Raw genomic sequence first — 24,698 nt, 5'->3', positions numbered from 1 at the left:
GGTCAGCAGCGTATCCTAGGAATCCTCACCATTGTGCTTTCTTTCCCTTATCAAGCAACCTCCCTGCTTATCACACCTCACTCAGTGGTATTTTCATCCTTGGCGTGAAATCCTAGGAGCCCTGTGTGATTGGCCTCTCTTGTTCTTTACTCCTCAGGTTGCGCACTGTTCGAAAAACATTTGACCATCAGGCTGTCCAGATTCCTTTTCTCTTTATGGCCGTTGTGGCTTTCTAACCTCTCTGCCTAAAAGACTTCAGCATTTTCTTAATGACTGCTCATTGCACGGCTTGGGAAATTCTTTCTTGTAAATACTCTACCTCCTCAGAGGTTCCTCCGAACAGCAGTGTTTAAAGAGTACTGCTGGCCAACTTTATTACTTTGTCTATTTCTAAATATTTCTTAAAGCTATGTGTAATTAATCTTTCTGCTTTCCTGGAACAGAAGCATTAAGCTCCCGAGGATTGGTTGCCACATCAATAAGAGATTTAATTAATGCGTATTATTAAATGTTGACAAAATATCTCACTTTACTCTCCAGCGTTAAGATGAGCAGGTTTCACTGGGTGAACACTTGTGATAGTGGGTGATGAACTTGGTATTTCTTACATTGTTCTGTTCCCTTTCAGACACATTCATCCAGCAGAAGAAAGAAGTTGTAAAAGTTGAGCCCAACTACTTAAGAAATACTTAACCTGCTTGAAACAACTTAAAAACACATATTGGGCAACAGGAAGACTAAAATATGTATCATCGTTTTATTTTCAGAGCTTTGCAGTTCCTTCTTTGTTATAGACCATGCCAGGAGGAAAAGGTAACTTCAACAAAGTGAGTTCTGAAACAACAGAACTGTGTCTTGCCAAGAAGAGAGGAGAACCAAGCTAGCTGCTGCCCTAAGGTGGTAGGGGTGAAGGTCAAGACTCTCCCTTTCTCCAAGATGAGGACGTTCTGTCCTTTTCAGAATCAGACACCCTCCTCAATTAATGACAGGGTGAATTGAAACGTTTAATGTGCATCATAATTGAAATGACAGAGAGATTTATGTGTTTCTCCTCTACCTTCTTAAGGTGAATGGGTGGGTAGATAGATAGATAGATAGATAGATAGATAGATAGATAGATAGATAGATAGATAGATAGATGATAGATAGATGATAGATAGATAGATAGATAGATAGATAGATAGATAGATAGATAGATAGATAGAACTTTAGTGCTCACATTGATGATTATAAAGTCTGATAAAAGGGCTTGGGAGGTGGCTTAGTCAGTCAAGGGCTTGCCATGTAAAACTAAGTTCCTGTGTTCTACCCCACACCCCTTCTCATGTAGAAAGTCAGGAGCAGTGGTGCCTGCCATTATTACAGCACTGGACAGGTACAGACAGGAAGTTCCCTGGGGTACATAGGCCAGTCAACCTAGTCAAATGGGTGAGCTTCAGGCTCAGTGAGAGACCCTGAGGTTTTGAATAAATTGTTATGTGAAATATTTAGAACAACACTGCCATAGATTATACACTGGAAGCAATATTCTTTTGATAAGAAATACACACACACATACATACATACTTACACACACACACAAATATTTTGGGTTATGTCTATTAAATGGTAACATGCTCAACACCTTTCTCCTCAATCTTATTTTCACTCTTTTTTATTAATCAAATTTTTCCTGGCCTGATCACAGTTTCCCCTCACTCCTTTCTCTCTTCCCTGTCCTTCCCTCATTCTCCCTTCTCCCTCCCCGTTATTTTCAGTCTTAATAGAAAGCTTTCATTCTATAAATTGCATTATAGAGATCATCAAGCAAGTGAATTACTTAACAGCCTTTACTTGCTGAGTCATCCTGTCAGCCCAAGGTACTTTTGTTCCTGCAGAAAAGCAGCAGGACTGATAGAGACCAACATGATCTCCACCCAGAACAACCCTAGCAAGGCCCACTGCCTCCAGTGGGTTCAGAAGTTTCTAGCAGCCTCACCAGGCTCCTGATGAAAGCCTCCTCTTTCTGAGTTGTTTTAAATGTAAACATTTCAGATTTTTAAAAATTCTTTGAGCTATTTCAGATACATATTTATTTAACTTGAGCCTTGTGCTTTTACGTCTCCTAAGGACCTGTTTATACGTGGTGTACAATGCAGGGTTCACTTATGTTTTGACTAGCTGTGCTTCTGGTGCTCTTTGTTAAAAATCCTCACTGTCCTTCTAAATTTAATTGCCAAATTTAAATATATTAAATTCCTCAGTACATGGGAAGTATTTAGTTTTGTTTTGTTTTGTTTTGCTGTTCAAGTGAAAAGTAAGTTCATTTAATGCTTTCATAAGTTTTTCAGACATTTCCATCTTTGTGAATTTTAGGATCTCTACTTTTATTTTTTTTCAAAATAGTTAACATGTTCAAAATTCCACATATTTTAGCTAACTACTTTCTCTCTCTTTTTTTTCTTAATGAAGCATTCAGTACAACTAATTTTTAAATATTTTAGGAAAAAAAATTCCTGGATAGGTCTACCTCCAATAACTTTGCTGGTTCTTAACTAACTAGGCCCACCTTTAATTCATAGTGATGTTTTTCTTTTTACTATATTTAGCTTGTTTTAGTGTTATTTTTTCTTTTTCATTCATATGATCTTTTAGTAATAAAGACATAGACTAGGCCTGCATTTTTTGAGAACAACTATATCCCCTAAGTAAAAGATAAGGTGTTATTTTTTGTAAATTTTAAAATGTATGGCTTGCTGGGAGGTGGTGGCGCACATCTTTAATCCCAGCACTTGGGAGGCAGAGGCAGGTGGATCTCTATGAGTTTGAGGTTAGCCTGGTCTACAAGAGCAACAGAGGAAAATTTGAGTCTAAAATGTAATGAATGAAATTTGTGCTGCCACCAAGTCCCAAACCCATGCAAGTGACAGTTTTGGCTTCCAACTCTAGGATCACTTCCAAAGCTGGTGCCACATGTCTTGGACTCCAAGCAGACTCCCAGTTAAGTGGACACAGACTTTCAGCTGACGACGCTAGGGTGTGGCCACCCTGATAGACTTCACTGTGGGAACTGGCTCTATTTATTGGGTCTGTGACACAGACTGGGAGGAACTGATGAACTCCATTAAAACCATTTTAACACAGTGAAGCCTGTCAGGATGCTTTCGAAGTTAATCTGCTATGAACTGCTCACTTCTCTGCCCTAAGGGAATGATAAAGAAATTAGCTATCTAAACTTTCTGGTTGCTTAGAGTTTGAATAAAGATGGATAAAACAGAACTTTTGTGGCACATTGACTGTCTTTATTGGTTTTCATTGGAACACTTGCATGTTGTAGGCAACAGACAAGTTGTGTTATTACAATAGCTAATGAAAGACTCATCCGCCTCTGATTTCAAGGATGTTAGTCAAAAGAAAAGCATGACATCATTTCTCATGCAGTGCTAGGCTCCCTTTCAGAGCAGGAGCCGAATAGCTTTGTTCCGGCAGTCATTTCCCAGTACAGTGTTCTGATGCACAAGGCAAATCAATCATAGAATGGAATCTCTAACACTGGGAACCAAAGCCAACCTTTCCTCTTGGTACTTATTAATCCCAAGTATATGTTACAGTAACAGAAAGTGGATTCAAACCTAAGAAACTCTCAGATGAGGATGCCCGATCTTTCAGACTTTCTGGTAAAACTGTGTGTCTCCCTCTAGAAATAGAAATTGACCTTACTGCCATGGAATGTCTCTAGAGAGAAGGAAGCAGCTCTCACCTTTATTACCTTGGTTAACAAACAAGTGTGTCTCTTGTCCTGTAGAGACTTCAGTTTTAGCTTCTAAGAGGTTCTTTGTCGTAGGAACATGGTCTCAAGAAATTAAGAGAGTTGTCTCTTCATAATTCTTTTTATTTTTTTTCTCATGGTTTATTTTTTTTATATTTAAAAATTTCCATCTCCTTCCCTCCTCCTCCCCCCTCCCTCCCTTCCTTCTCCCCCTTCCCTCCCCTCCTTCTCCCCCTTCCCTCCCCTCCCCTCCACCCATACCTCCCCTCCCTCCCTCTCAAGGCCAAGGAGCCATCAGGGTTCCCCACTCTATGCTAAGACCAAGGTCCTCCCAACTCCCCCCAGGTCCAGGAAGGTGATAGACCAAGCTGAGAAGGCTCCCACAGAGCCCGTCCATGAAGAACAATCAGAGCCCAGAGCCATTGTCCTTTGCTTCTCAGTCAGCCCCCGCTGTTGGCCACACTCAGAGAGACGGGTTTGGTCGCATGATCCATCAGTCCCATTCCAACTGGAGTTGGTGATCTCCCATTAGTTCTGTCCCACCGTTTCCATGAGTGAACGCACCCCTCTCGTTCCTGACTTTCTCCCTCATGTTCTCGCTCCTTCTGCTCCTCATCGGGACCTTGGGAGGTCAGTCCAGTGCTCCAATGTGGCGCTCAGTGACCTTCCCCATCTGTCGCCAGCTGGAGGTTCCCTCACGGTCCTGACTTTCTTTCTCATGTTCTCTCTCCTTCTGCTCCTCACTTCTTACTTTTATCTGATAATTACTAATGCTGTTTTAGCAATGATTACTACAATAAAAGCACAATTGTGTCAGAATTGAAATCTGGCTACAGAATGACTCAGATTGCCCTCTCCCAGCACCTGTGAGTCTTAGTAAATCTAGAGATGTTTCTATCATTAGATCCAGCAACTTCTCCAGCTCTGACTTTCTACTACGTGTTGCATGTGAACAGTTATTGTCTAAACTCTACCTTAAGTCACTCAGTTAATGCCTTATGTAGGAGGAAAACCACTACAAATAAGTGACCAAAATAATCCAATGGTCTTATTCAAAGGAACTGTGTCACCATTATATAATAGCCAATAGCAGTCTTGGAAAAATCATCAATATAATTCAATAAATAAGAATAATCAGTTGTGACCCAGACACAGAGGAAGCAAGATGTGACCTCTTCACCGAAAAAGGTACCAAGCCACATGGCTAACACAGACAAGAATTATGAGCTAATATAAGTTATAAGAGTTAATAAGAAGACTGAGATACTAGGCCAATTAGTTTTTTTTACAGTACATTTCTTTCTTTATTATACTGAAATTAGAAAAATGGTTACCAAACATGGTTGTTCACCAGATTCATAAACTCCAGCCATAGTTAATCTCTTAATAGTTAATCCTTACTTAATCTCTGCCCAACCTGGAATTCCCAATTTCTTCACTCATAACCTGGCTCCCAGAAGTCTTCAGAGAGAACATGTTTGATGGGTGAACAAACAAGCAAAACAATGAATATTAAAAAATTAGCATTGGCTGGCAGGCAGACTCAGTGGGTAAAGGGATCCACACTAATACAGAGGAAACGCCCTCAAGAGGAACCATGGTCAATTTCTTCCCTTCTCTCTCTTTACTTCTGTGCTGTCACAAGTGAGCAGCTTCCAGCTTTCTTGATCATGTACTTTCACGATGCATGCATAAGATCTTGGCCAGGCTACAAGGCTTCTCTCTCCAGTTTATTAATTAATGTAGACCTCTGTGTATTTCTTTGGGGCTGAATGCCGGCAGGACCAGGTGGTACAAAAACCTCTGTCAACAAATGGCGTGGAAAACTGCAGCCACATAAAGCCTGAGAGAGCTTGGGAAGTATTCTAGAATAGAATAGAGTTAAGCACGGCTTATTGATAGCAGCATATTCTCAGGTGCAGCTCCTTTAAGAGGTTCTGCTAAACCTCTAAATGGTTTACAGTATGTTAAAAAATATATGCAGGCTTGGGAGAGAAAAATAAAAAGGTTAAAATTCCTAAAATCAAAAAAGAGAGTAGTTGGGTGTGGTGGCACACACCTTTAATCCCAATATTTGGGAGACAGGTAGGCAGACCTCTATGAATTTAAGATGTGATGGCACATACCTTTAATTCCAGCACTTGGGAGGCAGAGGCAGGCAGATCTCTGTGAGTTCAAGGATAGCCTGGTCTACAGAGTGAGTTCCAGGACAAAGATACAAAAAAGAAACCCTGTCTCAAAACATCAAAAATTAGCCAGGCAGTGATGGCGCACAACTTTAATCTCAGCACTTGGAAGGCAGAGGCAGGTGGCGCTCTGTGAGTTCAAGGCCAGCCTGGTCTACAAGAGCTAGTTCCAGGACAGGATCCAAAGCTACAGAGAAAACCTGCCTTGAAAAGCCAAGAGAGAGAAAAAGAAAGGGGGGGGGGGGGAGAAATAGAGGTTAAAATAAAGCTATGTAGAGATGAAAAGTACACAGAGACTCTGGATACTGTATGTTATTATGTTCTCTTTGAACTTGAGGAAGGAGTAACAGCTCTTAAAAGATATTTGTTTATAAATGCTGCTGAATTAATCCAAGATAGTTATTTTGAAAATACCTTGACTTCAAAATTGAAGTCAAAATATATGTTACTTTGGAGAAAAGGTTTTGCTTTAGTTCCAAAGAAAATGAAAGGCTGTGGATTCATTCTGGGTTAAGAAAATTCAGGTTTGATCAAAGGAAGACTCTTGAGAAATCTCCAAAAGGAGCACATAGTCCAGTTGTCTGAGTTCTACATCCAGAACAGATTCAAGCCTGCTGCCTGAAATGATCAAGCCTCATAGAATTTTCCAATAAGAATTTGACCATAATTTTAAATTTTCTTTAGGTCCTTGTAAGATTATCAGCATCCCTAATCAGCAGGAAGTAACCTGGAAAACTATACCAACATTCCCCCCAAATGGACTATGGATATTTTCTTTTGTTTAGAATGTTGATTACAAATTGTTATTGGTAACGGTCAAAAGAAAAGCTAAACAAAGGATATTAGAATCAAAATTCTTGGTTTTTTTTAAAGGGGGGAGTGCTGTGGGACAATGGTCTTTTATCCTGTCACTTGTATTATTTTTAATAAAATGCTGATTGGCCAGTTGTCAGGCAGGAAGTATAGGTGGGGCAACAAGACTTCTGGGAAGAAGGAAGTTTCAGTCTACAGTCATGACCCAGACACAGAGGAAGCAAGATGTGACTGCCTTGCTAAAAAAGGCACATGGCTAACACAGACAAGAATTATGGGCTAATATAAGTTATGAGTTAATAAGAAACCTGAGATCCTAGGCCAATCAGCTTATTAATTTAAAAATTATAATCAGAAGCTTAAACACGTAAGAGTAATTGGGGTGGAGACTTTAATGTGAGGAGGAAATGTTAGTCTTTTATTTATTTATTTATTTATTTTGTTTTTGTTTTTCGAGACAGGGTTTCTCTGTGGCTTTGGAGCCTGTCCTGGAACTAGCTCTTGTAGACCAGGCTGGCCTCGAACTCACAGAGATCCGCCTGCCTCTGCCTCCCGAGTGCTGGGATTAAAGGAGTGTGCCACCACCGCCCGGCATGTTAGTCTTTTAAAGAGACAAATTTTATTTAAGAGAGAGAAGAGATAGGATAATGGAGAGAGAGAGAGAGAGAGAGAGAGAGAGAGAGAGAGAGAGAGAGAGAGAGAGAGAGAGAGAGAGAGACAGAGAGAGACAGAGAGACAGACAGACAGAGGCAACTTTAGGTAGGATGGACAGTGGTAAAATTAGGATAAGATGTGAAAGTTCTTTTCTTTACTAAAGTTTCAGTGTAGAAAAAATGAAATTGAATTGGAGGTCTCAACATTAGGATCTCCACTAGTTTATCACTGATGGCGTCCAACAATTCATTTTACTCTTATGATGAATTCCTCTGAGATATAGAGGAAGTCCTTATTTTAATAGAGCACGAATACTCAAATGTTCCTGTGTGTGGCAACTTCATAGAGTTGCTCCTTCCACCGCTGTCTGAATTGTGTGATTTATTTCATTCTTTATTCATCTATTTCCCTCAGCATGCTCCTGTGAGGTGGGCATGCCCCAGAAGTGTTGTAACTTGTAACATATAGGCTTGGAATAGGGTGTAATTGATGTTTATAAATCAAGTTGTCCTTGGTTAATATGCATTCTTCTGATAGCTATAATAAAGTGTACCTACAACATCCCCTTTTCACTGGTAAAATAAAAGCCCCTGTGACTTCAAAGTTGGTGACGACAATTTTTCTTATGCAACCCCTCAGTAATATGGTGAAAAGGATTAGAGAGAAAGCATTATAGTGGGAAAATCCTGGGCCCTCACTGAACGGGGGAAATGCAGCCCCCCTGCCCTCCAGACAACTTTGATCTTCCAGTTATCTTGAGAAGAAAAGTGTAACAGGCAAAACCAGAAAATCAGGAAAATCTGCACGTCCAAAGTTCCAAAAAGATTGCATAAAATTGTTTTAAGTAGTAGAGAAAGCAAAATGTTCAGACCATATGTACAGACAGGTTATGTACCGTGTAGTTATATAGATGTTTTTACGTTTAACTTGAAAGTTAGAGATAAATGGAGTTGCTTGTATCACTCCTACGCCACCCCCCCCCCCCAATTTAATAAAGTCAGGAAGCTATGAAGAATGTGTTCCTAATGTAAAGGTTGCTTTACATTGACTGTTGCATGAGACAGCCGTCAAGGTCATCTTAAACACATAAAATGGCGGTGAGTATTATTTCTTAACCACATACAAGGAGTCTGTAAAAACGTGCCAGGAACTGGCCTTTCAGCCTTAAATGGACTCCACTCTCAATTTTAATCATATGACTAAAAAGAATTGTTTCAAAACTGCTGATGCAGTCTTTCCTACTTTAATCATGTTAAAGTTTCCCCTTGTCTACTTCCTTTGTCTCAGGCTCTCCGGATGTGTCCCCAGTTAACTGTCACCTGCATATTCTTTCTGCATTGTGCTTCTCCTTCCACATAAATATCAATATTCTTTGGAGAATCTTTCTCTTATTGTTTTGTTGTGAAGATTGTTAAGATTTTGTCGTAAATAATATAACACAAATTTAAATATATATATATATATATATATATTTACATATATTTTTCATGAAGGGTTTCTTTATGTAATGCTGGCTTTCCTGGAGCTAACTCTGTAACCTAGGCTATCCTTGAACTTAGAGATCCACTTGTTTCTGTCTAAAGGTGTATATCATTACCACCCAGCATATATATGTGTGTGTGTGTGTGTGTATATATATATATATATATATATATATATATATATCTTTATAGAGCTCTCAAGTTAAATTCTTCACCAACAAACTTTGAATTTAGTTTATAGGTTATCGATAAACACATCATTTTTAATTGCTTAAACTGATTATTTTGTATAAGGAAATGTGGAAATAATTATATATTATCTTAGAGAGGCATACATTGGAGGTTAGAAATTATAATACATTTGTATAATTACCAAGATTTCAATAATTTGACATGTTACTATTTGTGTTTCTGGGTAAAAGAGAGACAATCACTTTTATTAAATATGTTCTATTTCATATACTTGGAATTGTACTAAGAAAGCACAATCTTGGCACAGCCATAATGTAGGCATATCACCAGTATAACCTGATCGTTTTGTGGATACCATTCAGTTTACAAGTGATGGTGTCAGCATGCAAATCCTGGCCTGTGTCTAGTTCTAAGCACTTTCAATGTGCAATATGTCTGTTGAATCTACTTTTTATTATATTAAAGTAAAGGGGAAAGTTTCTATACCCCAAGGTCTGAATCAAATATTTTCATGGTTCTGTTTGGTCTCTGCTGGTTTTCCCTGGTGGAAGTAAGCCCTCAGGAAGCATACAGACTCAACCCCTGCTTCTCACAGAATAAAGCAATCTGGCAGAGCTCACAAAGCCTCAAAGAAAGATCTGTCTCCTTGTGTAGCATCTTTCATTTTGAGATAAGAACAAGTACTACCAAACTGCATCTTCTCACAGGGGAAGATACAGTGGCAGGCAGAAGGAGCAAGTTCATGCAGAAGGTTCGGTCATGATCTGAAGGACTGCAAAATTGACACTGGGGTGACCTTATAAAGAGGGGAATTGGTTTCTGCCATTTTGGATCAAACAATCACATGTCCTTTGAGAGCACATTGAAGTAGAAGAAAACTTAGCCAGAAATGAGAAAAAATGCAAAATTCACTGGGAAATTTTGCTATATAAAGTGTAGTAAAATGATATGGGATGTCCTTCTGTATATGTGTTGCTTTTATTGGTTGATAAATAAAGTTGTTTTGGTCAATGGCTTAGTAGAGTAGAGTCAAGTGGGAAAGCTGAACAGAAATATATAGGGAGTTGGTGGAGTCAGGGAGACACCATTTAGCTGTTGAAGCCTCATGGAGACACACAGATTAATACAAATAAGTTAGTTTAAGATGTAAGAGCTAGCTAGGAATATACCTGAGCAGTTGGACAAATAGTGTTGTAATTAATATAGTTTCTGTTTGATTATTCAGGTCTGGGCAGCTAGGAAAAGAAATGCAGTCTCTGATTACAAATGATGCCCACTGTCTGTCATAGATTCACATAAGACCTAAAAAAGCTTTTTTTTTTTTTAAGGAGTGTTTCTAGACCCACAAAACCAGGAGTTCACTGCAGTTTCTTTGTAGACACATTTTTTCATATATGCTCTATTTCCTGGCTGCAGGCAGAGACACAGTTTCTTTAAGAGAAGGCTTCCTGATTCATGTTGGAAACACAAATGGCTCTAGATCTTATGGGAGACACTGCTATGGAACACTTAAATCGGGTCTGTGAGCAGGCTGTTACAAACTGTTTAATAGCAACATAGACCCACTGTGTCCCTGGAGCTGGGGCAGTGAGAATGACTCACAGAGGTGGTGAACATACTTCTGCCATTTTAGACGGGGCAGAGCCAACAGAAAGAGCTGTAGCATTAATCCTAGTCATTCCTGTTTAGCACTTCAAACAAACAAACAAACAAACAAACAAATAACAAAAACTTTTCTGGTCAGAAAATGATTACAGATACCCAGTAAGACAGATTTAGAAGAAAAAGGCCTCTGAATGAATGAGAGTCACAGTGTTGGATAAATGTACGTGGTCGAGAGAGAGAGAGAGAGAGAGAGAGAGAGAGAGAGAGAGAGAGAGAGAATAGACAGCTAGATTAAAAGAGTAAAGATAAAATAAATATTAAAAGGTAATAGAGGAAAAAGATGGAAAATACACAGAGTCTGGATTATGTATACTATTGTGTTTTCTTTAGATTTTTTGACTGTTAATGAGTTAACTATTGAAATACATTTGATTCTGGGGGCTGCTAAGCTAAACCAACATATAAAGTTATCTTGACTTCAAAATTTGAGTTTAAGGATATGTTACTTTGGAAAAGAGGTTCTGTTTTTGTTTCCACAGAAAATGAGAACTTGTGGATTCCTTCTAGGCCAATGTAGTTTGATGGAAAAAGACCCCCTGAAAGATCTCTGTAAACCATAAAAATACTTTGCCCAACAAAGAGCAGGAAGCAGTTTGGAGAAAACAAGGCCCAAATTCCTCAAATGATTGCTTATAAATGCTTGCTTTCATTTAAATGGTGTTGATTAAAAATGATTAATGTTCATAGTTAATTTCTATAATAACAATAATAATAATAAAGGGGATATGATATAGAGATGACTACTTTGCGTTGGTATGGATCTTAGTCGAATACACAGTTAATGTCAATTTTTTATGCTGTGAATTTGTATTTCTGCTCTTGTTTAAGGTATTATTTTTATAGCTCATTAAAAAATCTATTGTATAACTACAAATTACAGATTAATAAATAGTCCTCTATATAGTCAAGCTTTTAGTCATGCTAGTTGGGTTTCCTAGATGTACAGAAATGTGTTTCAATTAGATAGATAAACTTCAGCACTTCGAAGACCTGCAGAATATGGCATTTAAAATGTTTTAAGAACTTATATTTTCCTTGACAACAAGACATGTCTGATTCTGGCTGTACCAATTACTTCAGAGAACTGGTTATGGAATGTGCCTTCAAAGTGACAAGGTTACCCATTTGGGCAAGAAATTGCTCTTGCCTGGACTGCTTGACGCTGTGCTCTATGAACTGGACATGCAGGACCCACAGAAACATGACTTCTGAACTTGCCTTAAGAAGGGGAAACAGTCCTTTAGGGTTTCTGCTTCATGAAAGAGTCTGCCAGACATTTTGCAGGACACGGAAGAAGGTGACTACCCAACTGCCAATATAGGCAAAACAGTCTTTAAAATTTCCTGTTTCATGGAAAAGCCTGCCAGATATTATGGGCCTGCAGGCTGTAGATGGGTGCCCCAACATTACAGAAGAACTTTGGGTGATTGCCCAGGCAACGAGATGTCTCTGTCAATACTAGCTGCTTGCCATATGTGCCCATACATTGTAAATACACACAAGTACACACATATGAGCTGCTAATACAAATAAATGTACCTGGTTAAAAAGAATTGCTAGCTGTTTTCACTATTGTTGAAGTTTTTTTTTAAATGCTAGCCAGAACATATTTCTACCACACTTGCTTCAATATCTATCCACACACTGATATATTTCCCTAATCAGCATGTGCATCTGTGCACACCCCTCCTCACAGGTCCATGCTTCCACCTGCCCTCATCTCTCAGGCAGCAGTGGACAAAACCTTAAGAACTGTGTTCATACTTGGAGCAGTGCTCTGTTCAGGTACCTGTGTGAATGAAGATTTGTTTCCTTCACCTGAGTATCTGAAGTACTAAAGGAGGTTTGAGCCCCCATGGAAAACAGAAAGTGCTGTCAAGCTAATCATCAACTATGTTTTGGCTTAAATGATCATTTGCATAAATGGGGATTTCTCTGCTATTGGGGAAGGACTCAAAACGCTGCTTAATTTAATTGTCAATTTCGAATTCTTACTCTCCCTCCTCCCCTAATGGGTTTCCTTCTCTGTTGAGCTGTGAGTGATTTATTACTCCCAGGAAAAAGAATACGATTTAGAAAGACCTTTTAGCAATTGCATTTCTAGCTTCCCTTTGAACAAATAGATGTTCTTGACTGATAGTGAAGGAAAACCCAATAGAAAAATGAACTGAGGTTATAAATGGGCAGTTTAAATGAATTAGAAACATTATAATTCTGATCAATAATTCAATAAGCAATATCTGCATGTAACCTTGCAAACGGATTAAAATTTAATATACTGATCACATTCAATTTGGGCGGAGACAGGGGACATTAGAGACACTGTTTTATGTCTTAATGGGGAGAGAAATGGAGATGGCCTCTCTTGAAGAGCAATTTGGCAGAGCAAATCAGTCAGAACTGCAAGTTCATGTGGCTGCAATCCCATGGCTAATAGGCTTATTGTGTAACTTCTTATGAGAATCAGCGGGAGTCGTGTGGCTCCTATGGGACTATCAAAACAGAGCTTGAACACAGATGGAAACATCTAAGATGTACGACACAAAAACATGACCTGATGAATAAATATTTTTGTGTTTTACATGTATATAAGAAAATAAACACTCTCGTATAACCTGATAGCTCTAGAAAATGTTTGTTTTGGGCGAGGGTGTGGAAGAAGCCACGTATCTGCAAGTCAGCGTTCCAAAGGAGAACTATCTCTAGTATCCCACTGTGTTACCGTTTTTAATCACTTAATTTTTACATAGTAACTCTGTAGAAGAAAAAATTTAGATAAAATTATTTATTTATTTCACATACCGACTGCATTTTCCCCTCGCTCCTCTAATCCCGGTACCTCCCCCATGCCTTCTCTGTTCCCACCCCTCAACCAGTCATTCTCAGTTTCTGTTTAGGAAAGGGCAAGTATTTAACAAAACATGGCATATCAAGTTGCAGTAAGAAGCACCTCCCCATAGGCTCATAGGGGCTCGAAAAGACTGAGTTGACAACCAGGGAGCCTGCATGGGACTGACCTAGGCACTCAGTACATGTGCTTGGTCCTCTTGTGTGGCTCCTAACTGAGGGAACTAGGTCTGTCCCCAACTTTTTTTTTTTTTACAGGCTTTTGGGATCCTATTCCTCATACTGGGTTGAGTTGCCCAGCTGTAGATGACAATTTAGGGTAAAAACTCCATTCTTATGTTGGTGTCCAAGAGCCGCATTGCTACTGGGACCATGCCGATGCCGGTGGCCTGCATTGCCACCTGGTTCTATTTTGACATCCGGGCCTTGGCTACTGCCTAGAACTATGTCAGGGTCTATGGTCCTACCACAGCTAGGGGTTTGTATTGTCGGAGGCCCATGTTGCCAACAAAGGCCAGATAGACGCCCCAGGGTCTGGACTGAAACTTGTGGCCATGATGTCGTCTGAGCATCTTGCTATCACCAGGGACATTCTGATCTGAGTGGCCGACACTGTAACCCGGGGCCATAGTGTCATAAGGGTCATGGCTGCCGCATGTCTGGGTCGGTGGTCCTATAGCAGCCAGAGTCTGAGTTGATGTCCGGGGCTCCTGCTGTCACCGAGGACCATGAGAATGACTGGGGTCTGGTTGGCTGCATCAGACCATGTAGATGTGGAAGTACCATACTATACTGGGGTCATACTGATCTGGGTGGCTGGTGCTGCCACCTGGAGCCATAGAGACCTTTAGGCACTCGCTGCTACCTAGAGCCATGACTGGGTCCATGGCCCTGAGGATGCAGCTGTCTGGGGTGGTGTCTGCGGCTCCAGCCACCAGAGAGTGCTCCGTGGAGAGCCATCCCTCACCACAGGCACCTACCTCACCTGGGAAGCGCACTAGAGCTGACCCTGTGGTCAGGATGTAAGTGAGCTGACCCTGGGAGCAGGAGACCTAACCTTTTCCCCATTCATCTGCCATGCAGTGGTACAGGTGAGGGAAAGATATCCTCCTTCCTCTGCCCCTGGAGCTGGCCCTGGGGGCACAGGATTCACAGAACTAGCCCTGCCACACACCAACTGCAGCACATAGTGGGGCAGACACTGTACCTTGCCTGGGCAGCACACTAGAGCTGACCCTGTCATTGGGCGTAAGGGAGGCACAGGAGAGTCAACAGAGATCACCTTGCCACCCCTTCTTATTGCACCTACAGCAATTCAACATCAGGATGAAGGGCCCTGCACTTTGTCTGGGCAAAACAGTAGAGTTGGCTTTGGCTATGTGAGTGAGGGGGACCCGAACCTGAGTACTTTAGACCAAGAGAACTGACCCTGCTTCCTGCTGTAGGCTGTACGTGGGTGAGCTAGCCGAGGCAGTGCTGGAGAGCTCATCTGGATAGTGGGGATGAAAGAAAAAGCTAATGACCAGGTCCAGAACCGGGGCTATGAGTTGGCTCACCCTAACATCCACCGAATCTATGAACTGTTGGAGCATTTGAAAGGCACGGACCTACAGACCCAGAAAAGTTGGATCTCCATGACACAGGACAACAGGATATCCCAGAGGAGCCCGGGTGAGAGCCCGCTGGTGCTAGTGTAGCAGAAACCAGAGGTCTGGAGGCAGACCAATGACTTGTGGAAATGAACACTTGCGAGTAAAGATTGAATGGACTAATGGGTAAACTGTGCCTCGACAGGGCACTCCACAAATTCCACAGCAAGATTTTCCACACCAAGATTCTCCTTTTCTTTTTTCTTCCTTCCTTTCTTTCTTTCCTGCTTTCCTTCCTTCCTTCCTTCTTTCCTTTCTTTCTTCTTTCTGTTTGTTTTTGTTTGTTTTTTATTTATTTATTTATTATTTATTTATTGGTTTTTGGATTGTCTTTTAAATTTGGTTTTGTTTTAGGGGGAGGGTGCCAGGGCTGAGTGCACAAGTGAAAAGATGGGAAGATAAGTGAGATTAAAAGGCATGATGTGAAATCCACAAAGAATCAATAAAAGCAAAAAATTCAAACAAACAACCAAAATACTTTCAGCCTGCCCAACAACCCCAGACTGTATCCCCACCCCACTTCCTGGGCTCCATATCCTGGCTTACTACGTTAAAACAAGTCTCCAGGTTTAGCAGAGGCCAGACATGATCAAGGAACCCCTACAACCAGCTACCAGTCATTAAAACTGGCACAATAACCCCAGACTGGGACTCACACCTTCCCTTTGACTTTTGCTTCCTCTGTGGCAGGAAGTGAGCAGCTTTTGTTGCATCATGATAATTCTGTCTGGCCACAGGCCCAGAGTGACGGGACCAGATGACTGTGGCCCGAAATTTCTGAAACCCAAACACATCTTTCCCCATTATAAGCTGCTTATCTCTGAGTTTTAGTCACAGAAATGGGAAATGGAGTTATAAAATATTCTTATCTCATGTTTCTACATGTGGAAATTCGAAGAAAATAAACTTTGAGAGTCATATCACAGAGTGAAATTATGTACTCTTAGTTTGGGTGTCAAGCAAAATAAAGCAGTGACCCTGTCTCACTGTGACTGTAGAGTCCATTGTTATGCATCGTTATGTGAAGGACAGAGGGCCCTCTGTTGGAAGCTGATCTTGCTTGTTGCTGCCATCAAAACACTGGTTGCCCTTAGTCTTCTTTCGTAGTAACATGTCTACACAATACTTTCCTTTCCATTTCAATCGACAGTAGAAGGACGAAAAGAACGTGGACCAGGAACTTCCAAGCAATGCAAAGTGAGATCCAAAGCAAAGAGGTGACAAGATGGGTTTCAAGGGGGAACTGAGCACAGATATTCTCTTTAACATTGTATGCTGAGGAGACCACCCCTGACTTGAAACTTGTAGTCTTCACAGAAATCCAGGTCGTCAAAAGCAGTCTGCAGCCGCTGCCCCATAATGTCTATCTTGACGACATTTACTTCTTAAAAGAACAGTTTTGTCAACTATGTCCGTTGTGCCTAAGGATTTAGGTAGATCCTCAGATACTTCACTTCCTCGGGTAATGAAATAGCTGTGAAGATTAAATGTTACCTAGCATCCCTGGGCGTTTCCATCATCATCATCGTCGTTATCATCATCATCACCACCACCATCATCATCATCATCATCATTACCATCATCATCATCACCATCGTCATCATCATCATCGTCATCACCATCATCATCATCACCATCACCATCATCATCAACACTACCATCGGCAGCAGCAGCAGCACCACACAGCAGGTCAGCAGCAGCAGCAGCACCAACCACCACCAGCAGCAGAAGCAGCAGCAGCACCACCAGCAGCGGCAGAGCAAGCACAGCAGCAACACCAGCAGCGGCAGCAACCAGAGCAGCAGCACCACCAGGCAGCATCATCATCATCATCACCACCATCACCATCATCATCATCATCATCATCACCATCATCATCATCATCATCATCATCATCATCACCACCACCATCGTCATCATCATCATCATTACCATCATCATCAACACTACCATCGTCATCATCATCATCACCACCACCATCATCATCATCATCATCATCATCACCATCACCACCACCATCATCATCATCATCATCATCACCACCATCACCATCATCATCATCATCATCATCACCATCATCATCATCATCATCATCATCACCACCACCATCGTCATCATCATCATCATTACCATCATCATCAACACTACCATCGTCATCATCATCATCATCATCGTCGTCGTCGTCGTCATCATCATCATCATCTTGAGGTCTAAGAATTTTCACAAGGGACGGAAGAGACGCCTCAGTAGTTAGATAATACTCCTGCAGAGGACCTAGTTTTCATTCCTAGCACTCGATTTGTAACTCCAGTTCCAGGGGATCCAGTGTCCTCTTCTATCCTCTGCAGGAACCAGACACACAGGCAATGCCCTTATACAGGCCAAAACACACACACACACACACACACACACACACACACACACACACACATATTAAATAAAAATTAATGAATTTTAAAAAATTCATAGTTTTTGTTGGATTATTCTTCCTATTCTTTTTGATTCTAGATTTGGACTATTTTTACACCTTACATTCTCACCTCCCATTATTTCCTCAGAATATATGACTGATTCTTTGCATCTTTTTTTTCTGGTCATCAGGTTCCATCACTTTCTAAGATGCCCCTTGACATTCTGGTTTCAATGCCCTCTTGAAGAGTGGTTTCTGGGAACATTCTTTTGCAAGTGCTCTCAGAGTTAAAGTTGTAACTCTTTCTGCTCTTTGGCCAGTGATTAGTAAATTCTTAGCAATAAATTATGATAATTGAAATTAAAAGTATCAAAAAACCTCATTTCTGTCTTGACTTTGTCTATAATTTTATATTGTGAGCAGACAGAAGGCTACTTTTACTGACAATTTGAAAGACAGGCTTTTGCATTTGTGAAGTAGTTTCTCAACATTTGAGGGCTTATACAGTCTGTTATTTCAGCAAAATCTCTCTAAGAAAACCTGGTAATCAAGTTGGTATAGTAAGACAAAGCAGTTACATTTGTTTCTTTATCAAGAAGGTCATTAATTAGTTGTGGTTTCTAATCACAGGCTTACCAATCTAGTGATGACACTATAGGATACTTGGAAAATTATGCTAATGAACAAATAGATAATTTTTAATTTACTGTGAAACATTTCTTTGGACATATTACTTACTTTTGTTTATTACCAGCTCAAAGTCATGTTTATGAGTAGAAGAATGTCATCATAATGCAATTTAAGTGTGATTTGCTCCGATACTCTTACATTTGTTGAGTCATTAAATATTTGCCTTAAGTATTAATAATAAACACCAAGTACTTCTATAGGAATGGAGAAAAATAAGACCCTAAGAAGATAAGAAACAGTCAATAGATAGCTGACAGGGCTCACACCTAGAATAAAGAAATAAAACTATGATGAGATCATACAGTATTTGTCATAGTGCCAAAAAATAAATTAGACATAACATCCAGTAATAGTCCATAATGTCATGTGGAAGTGTGACAGAGTGCTCTTTGCCAGTGTGAACATACTCTGGAGCTCTGGTGTCAGCAGAGATAGTCACTGTGTGTGGAGTTGGTCAGTTACAATATTGTCAGCGTGCCTGAAAATTGAAATTTCAATTTATTTTAAGTACATGTGTCTAGTGATTCTGGTGTTGGACACAGCAGCTTCAGAAATCAGGCACTTGATTAGCTTTCGTGTTAAATATTTCATTTGGAAAACAGTTTGGCAAAAAAAAAAAATCAAACTTTTAAAGGGGTCTGTGTTTGACTAAGAGAAACTGATGCTGGCAATAAATAATACAATGGTACTTAAAGGTGTGCAAAAGTTCAAATTTGTAAGAGTTAATAAATATAAACCATTAAAATATCTTAAGTATCCATTAACCAAGTGAAATTAAACCAATTATTGAATTCTATGTAATTTATACAATTAAAAACATGTGTTATATCTTCAGGTGCTAACTTGAAAAGTTATCAATTATAATTTAAATTAAATAGAATAACACATCAAATACATACATCATTTTAAAATGTATTTCTCAAAGGAGGTAAAACAAGCGCATGTAAAGATATTTGGCTATGCACAAAAGTATATGAAAATATGTAAAGAAAAGTGTCATGGGTTGTCACCTTAATGTGAGGTCACATACTAATCTACTTGAACAGTCTAATAGTGAATTCCAACTACAACGGAAAGCGGTGAAAGTCTTTTTAAAAAAAATCATGTTAGGAAAGTATTAATTGATGTTTCATATTTAAGATTTTTGGGCTTTGTGGAAAGATAGTCTGAAAGTATACTTGTAAATAGCCATGAAGATTAGGACAGCAACTATACTAACTAAAGAAGATAGGGAATTTGATGGTAATATTACCAACGGTAGGTGCAGTTTTGCTCCAGAAATTCTATGAAGTATTATTACAGAATCTGCCATCATTCAAAGCATCAGTCCCAGGTGTATACACAAACACACTCACGGTAGCTGCTAACCAGATATGGCCTTTTATCTATTGGGTTTTCCTCTTAGAACATCTACTTGTCATATGCCTTATGATTTCTAAAATACAGATGAGAAACCAGTCATGTCAATCCGCAGCAGGAGAACCACAGGATGGAGGACACCCTGGGTTACACGGTAGGCCTATCTCACAATGTGAAATAAAATGCAAGTTGAGAAGTAGTTTCGTTCTCCCTCAGTTTCTCACTTTAAAACTTTTTAGGAGTTTACACACTTTCCCCAGAACATGGGCTCTCTTCACTGCTTACAGAATACTGTGATGCCCAGAGGCCTAGATTCACTTTTCTACCCTTATCTTAACCACTTTTCTGTTCTCTCACCTCTTGCTTCAATCCTTATTCATTCCAGGAAAAGACTAAGCCCCCATGCTGATGCCTTCTGACATGCTCTTCTCAAGACCAGCCTGACTCTACTCCTCTGTGGATCTTCCTGCCGAGCTTGAGGGCTTTACCTAATGTCACTTCTTCGGATCCCTCCTGCATGCCCCAGGCAGAGCTAATTTCTCCCTTGCTCTGTTTTCTGAAACTCCCTATAATTGCTTCTCTCCTAAATTAGTGATAATGTTTCAACATTAAATTAGAGTTAATTATTTGCATCACTCATTACCATTTTCCTCTCCATGATGACTTCCTCAGGCTGGTGTCATGCTTATTTATTCATCTCTGTATGAGGTAATGCACGTGTAACTCACAGTAGGCCTTTGCTGCATGGAGCTGATACCTTAGTGCTTACAATCCCACCGTTTCTTCAAAATGTACAGTCTAGATGTGCTGATTATGCTTTTTGTAGATTCTCTACACTACACAAAGAATGTCCCTTCTAAACCCTGCCAAGCTACAGAGAGTATAGGATAATACTTATCACTCTTATCTTTTTTTTTGTAAAAAAAATCCTGAAAATTTTTATTTTCCTTGATGTCATTAATCATGTTGGTAACTGTTCTTATGTATCTAAGTTATTTTATTTGACACAGAAATGGTTAATGAAAAATCATTATGAACCAGAGAGTTGGGTAGGCACTGGGGATACACTAGGAATATAGCCCTCAGGAAGTGTCACATCCATCAAAGAGCAAAATTATGACACAGTGGAATGTATGATTAAAGTTTTACTTGATACAGAGCACATTTTGGATAATCATAAAAATGTAGTTCTGACCTGGTAAGGTAGATTCAAGAATGCCTTCTTGAAGATGCAGTATTTCTGCTAACACCTGAAGGATGAGTAGAACTAAGTAGAATAATGGGGTCTAGGAAAGCAGGGATAATGGAAAGATGGAATAATGATGATGAATTTCATGTAAAGGAAACTAAGGTCAGACGAGTAGACCCTGTTCAGTAATAAGTATTACCCTTACAGAGTGAGATGGTCAGTAAAAAAAAAAAAAATGTTTCCAGATCTCAGAAAGAGGTCACAATGCCTTTGCTTACAATTCCTGGTCCAGCACTTACACAAAGCTACCTTCCAACGTCTTCATATGGATATATGCCTCAGTCCTTTGAAGCATGCCCGTGTACTGTCCACCCCCCTTTCCGGTTGGATCGTCCCAGGTGTCCATCCTCATGCTCTCCCTGCCCGCAAGGACCACTTTGAATCCTGGCGTGCTCTCTTATCTCCTCAGCTGGCAGCAGTGGTTCCCTTTGTTCATCATTTCGATTATATTCTATAATATTTTTCACTAGCTATGCAAATTATACTTGATCATCTCTATAAAAATTCTTCTTTAAAATATATTGCCACTTGCTTGTTCCCAGCTGCTCAGCCCCAAAGTAACCACACAGAAACTGTATTAATTTAATCACTATTTGGATTATTAACTCTAGCTTCTTATTGGCTAGCTCTTACATCTTAATTTAACCCATTTCTATTAATCGGTGTATCGCCACATGGCTGTGGCTTACTGGCAAGGTTCTGTCTGGCATCTGTCTCTGGTGGGGCTACATGGCTTCTCCTGACTCTGCCTTCTTTTTCCCAGCGTTCAGTTTAGTTTTCCCTGCCTAGCTCCATTCCTCCCTGCTATAGGCTCAAAGAAGTTTCTTTATTTATTAACCAATAAAAGCAAAACATAGACAGAAGGACTTCCAACACTAAAAATATATTGAGCACTCTATTTTATACAAAGTACATACTTGATATAATTTTCTTCAACAAATTGACTTCCAATGAGTCAAACATGGGATTAAGAAATAACCAGAAAGACTTGTAACAAACCATTGAGTTCAACATCACAATTTTCAGTTTAGTGAGGAGTGGTATATGGATTTACCATGTGTGTCATAAGTGGTTGTAACATAGTTGATAAATGGGGACAAGTCTCCCTTGACTTTCAAGTCTGAGAGTAGCATATGTGTTATAGCATATGTTACAGAAACAATCTCTTTTTTTTTCTAAAGTCATAATTTTAAAAAGAAGTGTTGGAGAAGGTCATTAGTCCCTCTAAGGCATCAGTACTTTCATAGAAAGAGAAAATTTGCTTTTTTTGGTACAAACTGATAGACTCACCTACCTCTTGGTTTCACGATTGTGAAGATAACTAATAATTTTATTTTTTTAGGAAAGACGTAGATACTTCTAGGATTTTGTGACTGTAGAGGTTTCATTGGTGTACATAGAGAAAGATAAGAATCTGTGGTCATAAATAAGAACTACTAACCTTGGACAGCTATCTGATAAAATTGAGTCTTTGTTCATAAGAGTACAAAACAGGAAAATATTGTGAGTACCTTAGCAATTATGACTTTCTAGGAGGAGAAGGCTGAATGTTTAAATCAGGGAAGATATCTTTGACTTTGCCCCATCCTATGGTAGGAAACTACTTGTATTCTTTCCTCTCTGGAAGTGAAAGCCATTAAAAAGTTTAGAATGAAGAAAGTTTCGAATTTAGCCAGGATGATTGAAGTATTTCCTTTTAACTCAAATTATATGGGCATACACTGGTTAAGGAAACCAGTGATAAATGTTAACTCTTCAGAAATTCAGTTAGCTGGATTATAAAATTGTCAGAAGACAGCATCATCTCAGCCTGGAAGGATGTTTTTCTTGGTCATTAGAAAAAGAATTGTACTGTCTTGGATTCAGATTGTATCAAAAGGTTTATAGCACTATCTAAACTATACTAAATTGCTTAACTTCATTGCCTCCTTGCTCTCTATCCTTTCTCATTCTCTATAGGATTAATCACACTTGATATGATGATTTTGCAATAATTTTTTCTGAACTAGAACTAGGGATAACTTTAGTGTTAAATAAAGGAGGTGTAAGACAATATTATTTATTTCTATTCTATTTTGTTTTTCAAGAATTCTGTATGTTGTTAACTTTGCCTGAAATATGACACTTGATTATATTTTGCTATTATGTCTTTGGACATGTAAACTCAGAGGAAGAAAGGTTGGAATCCATAACAATTTGAGAAAACAGATTTTCATTTGTCTATTTTTCTCTATCCTTCACAGTCCTCCAGATCATTTGACAACATTTGCTGCTGAATTCCTAATGCTGTTCTTAAGCCAGAAACAACAGTGAATATTTAGAGAAGCAAACTTGGCAGAACAGTAAGAGATCTGTTGAAAGATCTAGAGATGTTTTACAGGGCAAGAAGATGATCAAAGGGAGCGAGAATGTCATGTATTAGATTCTTAAGAGTAGACAATTGGAGAAGAAATAGGTGCCCTCACTGTTACTATAAGTGGCAGACATCAACTCATGGGAAATGATGTGCTCCAAACGTCCAATGCTTCTTAAAAACTATCATCAAGTCTTATATATCAACTATATCTGCTAATGTAAGTGAAGTGTGTTAAGGAGGCTGAAGGAAGTCAGCAGTAAGATACAATTGCTATCATTTATTTTCAGGGAGGCAAGTGAGATCACAGATTTTACAGCACTGTGGACCTCTGTCCTGCGACTCTTCCTCTTACGTCCTCTTCAGCTGAGATATTAGGGGATCTTGTCTAATTCTTCCCACATCAGTGATGCTATTGACATATTTTCTTTCTGCAAGGTTAACTTCCTAAGTAGAAAGGGAATTGAAAAAAGGAACTATGAGTTCAATAAGTTACTGTCAGACACAATCTTAGATTCTATTTGTACATTTTCTACTTTTAGTTTATTGCCAGACTAGATTAATGATCCCATCATTATTATAGCTTGAGAACTTGGCATGAAGCAAGTCTTGTGGAGAGATTCCCTTCTGTGATATGGATTTATAGACATGTAAACTGGGTGTGCACCAGGAGAATTGGTTAAAAAATAAGTAAATAAATATTTGAATAGCAAAAGAAAATACTACAGCATGAAGAGACATCCCATCATGGGAAGAACTGGAAGCGTATAGTGCCCTTTGGATAAACATCATAGGTACATGACGACTTTCTACTTAATTACTCATTTAACCACTTGGCTCAGAGGTAGGTGTGTGCTCCTTTCCAGGCACAAGAACATTTTATTTCCATCTCTATAGTTCTTCTCCATACAATCATGAATATTCAACAAAACATTATGAAATGATGATCCAAATCTGCATGAGTAGGAAAGAGTGACTGTGTTGTCAAGAGATTAAAATACTCTGGCATGATGGCATATTCCTTTAATCCCACCACTCAGGAGGAAAAGCCAGGAAAATCTCTGTGAGTTTGAGGTCAACTTGGCACACAAAGTAGGACAGCCAGAACTGTATCTCAAAAAATGTATAAGACTCAGGATCAGAAATATATATATATATATAATATGTTATATATAGTATGTATATATTATATATACTATATATGTTTTATATATAGTGGAAAGGGACATTAAATTAATGATTATTATCAAATTAAAATAATTAATGAACAAGGAAAGACAAGAAATTTCACCAGAGAGGTGAAAAGCATAAAACAGTTAATGGAAATTCTAAACATAAAAAGGCAAATATGGTCTCAGATAGATATTAAAAATTTATAACAGGACCAGACCATCAAGAAAAG

At 39.2% G+C, this 24,698-nt stretch overlaps 1 long non-coding RNA gene across 1 annotated transcript; it reads left to right on the top strand.

The window, feature by feature from the left end:
• The first annotated feature begins 530 nt into the window (after nucleotides 1-530).
• Nucleotides 531-3,258, top strand: LOC119803106. The gene is made up of 2 exons (XR_005283524.1): nucleotides 531-813; nucleotides 2,929-3,258. It is a non-coding gene; the product is annotated as an uncharacterized LOC119803106 (long non-coding RNA).
• Nucleotides 3,259-24,698: the final 21,440 nt, after the last annotated feature.

This window comes from Arvicola amphibius, chromosome 12 (genome assembly GCF_903992535.2).
Source record: "Arvicola amphibius chromosome 12, mArvAmp1.2, whole genome shotgun sequence".
NCBI lineage: Eukaryota > Metazoa > Chordata > Mammalia > Rodentia > Cricetidae > Arvicola > Arvicola amphibius.
Note: the sequence above shows the minus strand (reverse complement) of the source record. Positions and strands in the feature narration are given on the sequence as shown.